The sequence below is a fragment of the Patiria miniata genome, unplaced genomic scaffold (genome assembly GCF_015706575.1).
Source record: "Patiria miniata isolate m_02_andy unplaced genomic scaffold, ASM1570657v1 HiC_scaffold_20, whole genome shotgun sequence".
Classification (NCBI taxonomy): domain Eukaryota; kingdom Metazoa; phylum Echinodermata; class Asteroidea; order Valvatida; family Asterinidae; genus Patiria; species Patiria miniata.
Window position 1 is genome coordinate 2,226,492 of NW_024037059.1, and position 6,570 is coordinate 2,233,061.

Here is a 6,570-nt window from a genome sequence, read left to right on the forward strand (position 1 = left end):
GGAGGTTTTTAAATACAGATAATAACCAAATAAATAGGGCATTTGCTTAACTGCTTGACAGTCGTTTTCATGTTGACGTAGAGATCTTTGTGTGTGAGGAATTGAGGCGTTCAATTTGGAATGTTATGGAGGAGAACTTCTCAGAGAACGGTACTAGGAGAACACCGTCAATCAACGTAGTTTCACGCTCGAACGTCCCGCGCCGTTGGCATGGCGCCCTCAATAGTGTTCACGTGAACAGATAATGCATTGCTCGCTCAGTCGCATGATGTTCGTTCGCCTAGTGCCTGGCAGCAACACTAGTTCTTCTATATGCTGTGGGAAATGTCAAGTGCAAGCATATATGCTGTAGTTTTGGGATGAGCATTTCGTTTTCAGAGGTGAGTGCAGTTTGTTCACAAAGCCCATTCGTCAAGTCGTAATGAAATGAAAGCACGTCAGACACTATGACACGTTCGTTGTAGGGCGCCCTCTGGGGCGTTTTAATCATCTAAGTTGGAGAGAATTCAAGAGAGTCAGTGAGGACATCACACAATTCTTAAAAGAAATTTGACTGAAACACGGTAACATATATAGGCTTTCCAATAATTCTTTTTTTGACAGTTTGAGGTTCCAGAAAAATATCGTGACGATAAATTCAATATAAAATATGGGAAATACTATTTTTTTTATAGGATAATTAAAATAAAGGCTCGTTCATCTGTAAATGCGTGTATCAAAGATTGGACGGAAGGTACATAAAATCTGATACATGTCACAATCATTAACGAACGTGAAGACAAGTAATTAAAGGTACCGATATAAATGTCTTTGAATCTCCTTCATAGATTGAAAATACACTCAAGCATGACCTGTGTTGTTTTAATGCACCGAATCTGCATTATTCAAAGTTGTAGGAGAATGGAATTCTTTTAACACCTGCTTTATTCTTGACACCGTTTTAAGATGAGCAGGTCTATTGTCAATAAAATATGCAACGATGGGCTGATAATAATGATATTGCAATCCCGTCCGTCCTTAAAGTAGACGACGATAATAGCTAGGCATGCCGGGCATCACGCGCATGAATGCGGGCCAAATCGATTAAAAGGCTTGACAGTCATTAGAATGAAAGGAAATAATCAGGTCAATTCGTTATCGGTGCGTGATTGACAGATCCTCCTGCTGCAAGGCTGAATCAAGTTGAACTTCATCCAAACCTATATCGTTCTTGGACTAGTGCTATATTCCAACAAATCAAGCGTGTTTGGGTGTAGTAACCTGTTCAAACCCGGGAAACTGTGCATCGAATTCTCACAGTTCTATGTCCGAAAAATCCCCTTCGTCGTGCAAAATGATGGCCTTTTCTTCAGCCCACTTTTTCCAAGAACAAAAATCTTCGAAACAATCCTATAGTTTGACCTTTCTGACAGCATGCAGGAAGGCAAAAGTGTAGGCCTTGTTCAGATGTAGTTAGAAGGCGAGCTTGGGATTTGACAAGGTAAGTTGTTATAGGAACCATTCTCTGTAATCTAATTTGTTAGATATCAGGATGAAGCTCCAGGTTGATGGAGGAGCAATCTAGTTTATAATCGGATGTTCCTTTTGTCACATGAGGGCCTTCACTTTGCCTTCAAATGAGCAAACAAACTCGAAGCTTCTGTCTTGCTTGTCCCACAGGAACAAAACAAACTTTAGAAGGCTTTTGGATTCGATTAAGTTGTAAAGCTTGACTGAACCTAATCGACCGATGGCCGCTCTCTTTGAAAGTATACTCAGATTTTGCAGGGATAGGATTCCTTGAACTAGCCTCCACGGTCCATCTAAGAGTCGATGGAATCAGGAAACTCAATCCTCCTTACTAATTCAGCAAGAGGATGCCTAGGACCTAATGAATGTTTCACGAAGAGATTAATCATTGAGGGGTAAGTGCGTCCGGCTCTTTTAAGGTTTAGTCATCGTCTGATGGGATAAAAAGAAGTTAAAAAAGGCCCCTAAGGGAAATCAAGAAACTATTGATTTTGCAGCTGTAGAAGATGCCACAAATCTCGCCGCGACCTTTAAGTTTAAGTCTGTCAGTCTTTTAATTATTTCTGGAGCGGTCAGTAACCGAAAACAAATTTGAATATTCAGGTATACAGTTAACAATTCCCTAAGTTAAAATCTCGAAGAGTTTTTTCAGGACGTGTTTCTTTACGTCTCTGATTGATTATTTTGAGCTCGTTCAGTCGGGATCGGGGAACATTACAATCGTTGTGCAATTAAAGATAAATCCTGTTTTGTTTTATAGTTCGTGTCGAAATCGGTACAAGACTTTGAGTCATCACGTTTTAAGGTGAATCAGATGTATATAAATGCTTGATTTGACTTAATGAACACATATTAATTACCACTACCATCACCATGATCATTCGTATTGTTTAAGGTCAAAGGTCAGACACACATAGAAGAGGCAACCTGATAATCCGTCTGACTGGATCTATGGAGCAGACAGTTTAAAGGGTCCTCCATGGTTTAACATGGTGTGGCGCTAAAAGAGCCTATCGAGTTTCCCTCCTTCATGGCCACTTCAAATGAAGCAAGCTGGAGCAGGCCTTCTCTCCATCCGCGCAGAACTCTCGATCTCCCCGACAGAAAGGGCGGCGACACCGAATCTTCCTTTAGACATTTCGTTGGAACATTAGCGCGGGTCTCACCCTATATAAGGCTCAAGGTTCGTAGCCAACCCCTGCTCACTTCAGACGATTGGAAATCGGTTATCATTGCCAGATCTGGTTACTGTCTGCATCTTTGTCCCCCGGAAAGAAACGGTGAAGAATACTCACTTAAACTTCTACGACGTGACAGTCAGGTCGAAAATGTCGATTGTTTCGTCTCGCACTCTCTCACAATAACAAGTCCGCTGAGACATGAACCCTAAACGACTGATCAATACGAGCAAACAGTGCTTCTCCTCTACACCGAAACGACGGTTTTACCGAAAACACTTATCTGCCACTTTTTCTATTATGTGCCCTTGGCGCAGTTACAAAATGAGGATGATGTCGCGTGAACAGTTGCGGACACGAGTCACATATCGAGCCCATGGATTTCCCCCTCCCCTACCTTGTTGTATTGAGCTCCAAGCAACATGTGTTCAATATAATTGGGCTGCTTCGCAGAAATACTAGGCCTACTGCTTTGCAAATCAACTGACAAAGTTCTACGTTTTATTTCTTAAATAAAAAAATGTGGTTTTTCCTTGATAATAAAAACATTTTTTTTTACGGAAGCCCGATCGTGCCAGACTTAAAAAGTCGGAGAAAATTAATATATTTTATTGCAAAATAACGCAATAGTATTGCAAAATATACTATTGCGCTATTCCGCAAATATATTGCGTTTTTTTCGCAATACTATTGCGTTAATTCACAATAAAAAAAAACGTTTCCGCGTTTTAAACCTGGCACAAACGGGCTTCCGTAGCTATTCCTTGATAATACGAATTCAAAACAGTGTGATTGTTTTTTGCAGCTTAAAGGGTTTTTTATGACAGCTTCTGAGCTTCCAAGAATCCAAGACAAATAATGTTAGTAATACGAGTTTTGTCCGATTCCAAATGTATTACCTGTATCCTTTAAACATTTAAAGGGTCCATGCAATGCATTTTTCTTAGGAACTTTTGTGCAACTTCCTACTCTTCTTAAATGTATTAAAAATATTTGTTTGGTTAATTTTATTGAAAACTGCACTTCTTTAAACGTTAAAAAATGCCATGCTTTTCAGGAAACTGAGGGCGCTGTTGCTCTAATGTCATTTCAGGAAGACGCGGTTCGGTTTAGGGGTTTTCTGTTCAAATTGTGGACCCAACAACTTCCTCATTGCAAATATTTGTGAGGAAGGGTTGCTCACTGGCTTACTGCCATGTACTTACACAACGGCAGATCACCAAACAAAAGAACATTTATGACAGCAAAATGTCCCGCATTCTAGCAACTTTTGGTGCTGAATTAGCTGTTACATTGAGGTTTCTGCCCGCAATGACATCACAGTTTTGTTCATGAATATGGAAATTCGCATAAGCATAAACACCGAAAAGACACCAAAATACCCTTGAAAATGGCAAAACAAAAATTGCAAATAATTTTAAATGGGACACAAAGATGCATTTCAAGGACTGCATTAAACTTTATTATTGAAGCCGAAACGGAGAAACATATGCACGAAAAACGATTATTTATGTTGAAAGTCAAATTCTCAATTTCGAAGCTGGAAATTTCTTTTTAAAATTTCTTTTTCTCCAAATGAGGACATTGAACTCTGCAACCTAATCCTGTTTTTCACAGATGATTCTCTTTTTTACTTTGTCTCTTTTAAACAAAACGTTCGTGCAATTAGTAGACGCTCCTTATCCTCGAGGAACAAACCAATCTGTTTTTAAAACGTCGTCAACTAAATCCGATCTAACTCGGACTGGCAATGAACCATCGTTTCCCTTCGGCCGCACAAACAAGCGCCAAATCCGCTCTCAGTCAATATGCCGTGTCTTTGGAGAGGGGAATACAAGTATCAATTCCCCGGTGACTGGAATGATTGACCGTTCCCTCAGGCTGCGTCGCCAGTACCGCGTCTGAAAATCCCGAAGACTTTGCGGCAATTAGGATTCAGAGTTCTATAACGAAATCGAGCTACAACCACGCCATGATTTGTATCACGCGTGGACGCGCGTTGTTGGTGTAGCACGGAGCGACGATATTGCGACGGGTTTCGACGCTACAGGCTATACCTAAAGGCGGGCGTTTCTATGTCTAGGATGTTTCAACTTCCAGCCAGTTATCTTTTCTTCGAGGTAATTTGTTTTTCAACCCATATATCTAAACCCATGAATTAGGCCTTCGATCAAGTCTCGGTGCCCAACGGGAAGGGGAACTATGTTTAATCCATGCACGAGATGTAAAAGTAAAGACTTGTTTTGTTTTGTTTTCCAAGGAGAATATAATACCGCAAATCACCTAAACGAGGTCGCACTCAGAAGTGCTGTGCGAGGTCTAGATCTCCTCGATTATTAATTTTTTAACGCCTTCCTGAACGTCACTTGTCATCCGTTATCGTCTTAATGGGTTTGGCAAGGAGATTGTTAAGCTGTTTTGCCCCGATTCGCTAGTTCAATATAAGTCCTGTCTCTTGAAGACGTATCATACTTCGTTTTGCGTCCTGTAAAAGGAGGCCACTCACTAAGTGAGGTCAACGCTACCATCAAGCTCAATTGCGCGAACTGACTCTCAAAACAAATCGCTAAAATGAAGAAGAGGGATGTAAAACTGGAACGCGTGGATACCAAAATCTCGCCCGACGGTCCGCGCCAGCGCTGTAAATTACTGGCGTCGCTCACGGGGCTAGCAATAAAGATGACCACAAACATAGTCCATCATCTTGCCTGATCGCGTTTGCCCACCGATGCGTGGTTACACCGAAGGCTTAAGTCTTATCTATCTTTTCATGTGGCCCTATGTGTTGTCTTCCACAGCGTGCGGGCAGAAATTGCTATCGAGTAGGACAGAAAAGAGAAACCTTCCTCGTTCGCCCCAGTGTGTCGGTTAACGGAAGCACGCACATCGAGCAAACATTGATATTGCTGGATTATGTACTCACCTTCGATATTTCAGATCGGATCTGTTCAATGGTTCAAGTTAAGAAGCTTCGTAGGTGGCTCAATCCATATAGGCGCACGTCGAGTGTTTAATGAAGGGCCCAGAGATTCATTTGTCTGTGTTCCCAATGCAAACAAGAAAGCTATTCTTCGGCAATTATGTCCCCAATGTGGATTTCAAAATAAATTGAGACAAAATATCGACGGAGTGCTCGCCTCTGCCGGATTGGCCACCTGACGAGTTCTGTCTACAGATCTGAAAGCTATGCAATATACTTGAATTATACCGCCTTTGCCCCACGATCCAGAACAGTCAACAAAATTGATTGGATTTCTTCTTGGCTATAATACCTTTCCGAAATGAAATTTCAGCTTCCTGGCAAAACATCAAACAGTATTCACGGTGTGCCTGAGTGTATTATCTCTTCTCTGAGAATTGTCAATGGTTGTTGGGTAAATCCTTCAAAGCCTTTAATGGTGTATCAGCGTTGTGAGATTTAGTCCTTCGCCGCGCTGCAAAGCCAGGCAAAGCCTCTTCAAACTGAAGCCATGTCATTTTGAAATTCTCGACTCGGGCCAATTCGGGAAAACTGCAGGTGCGTTCTAATTCCTCTTATCAATCATGTCTCACTCGTTTATTTCAAACTGGATGTTTCCTTCCGTGCATTGCCCCAATTTGGCTCTAATACAATTAAGACTGTTCTTTTAAAGTGAAGGATTGTAGGGCAAGACTCTGTCAGGCTTGTGACTTTTCTGTTCAACAAGCAACAAAATTCTCAACAACTGCCACGTACGTACTGATACACGCAAGCATCTGCGTCATTCCTTGCGTGTAAACCTATACAGTTTTAATTCTTTCGTCATATCCCTTCTTGTATCTCGTCGAACAGTTCTCTGCCCGCAGCAACTTTGCTGGGGGGGGGGGGGGGTGAGAAGAGACAAGACGTTAGCCTCTTAATAAA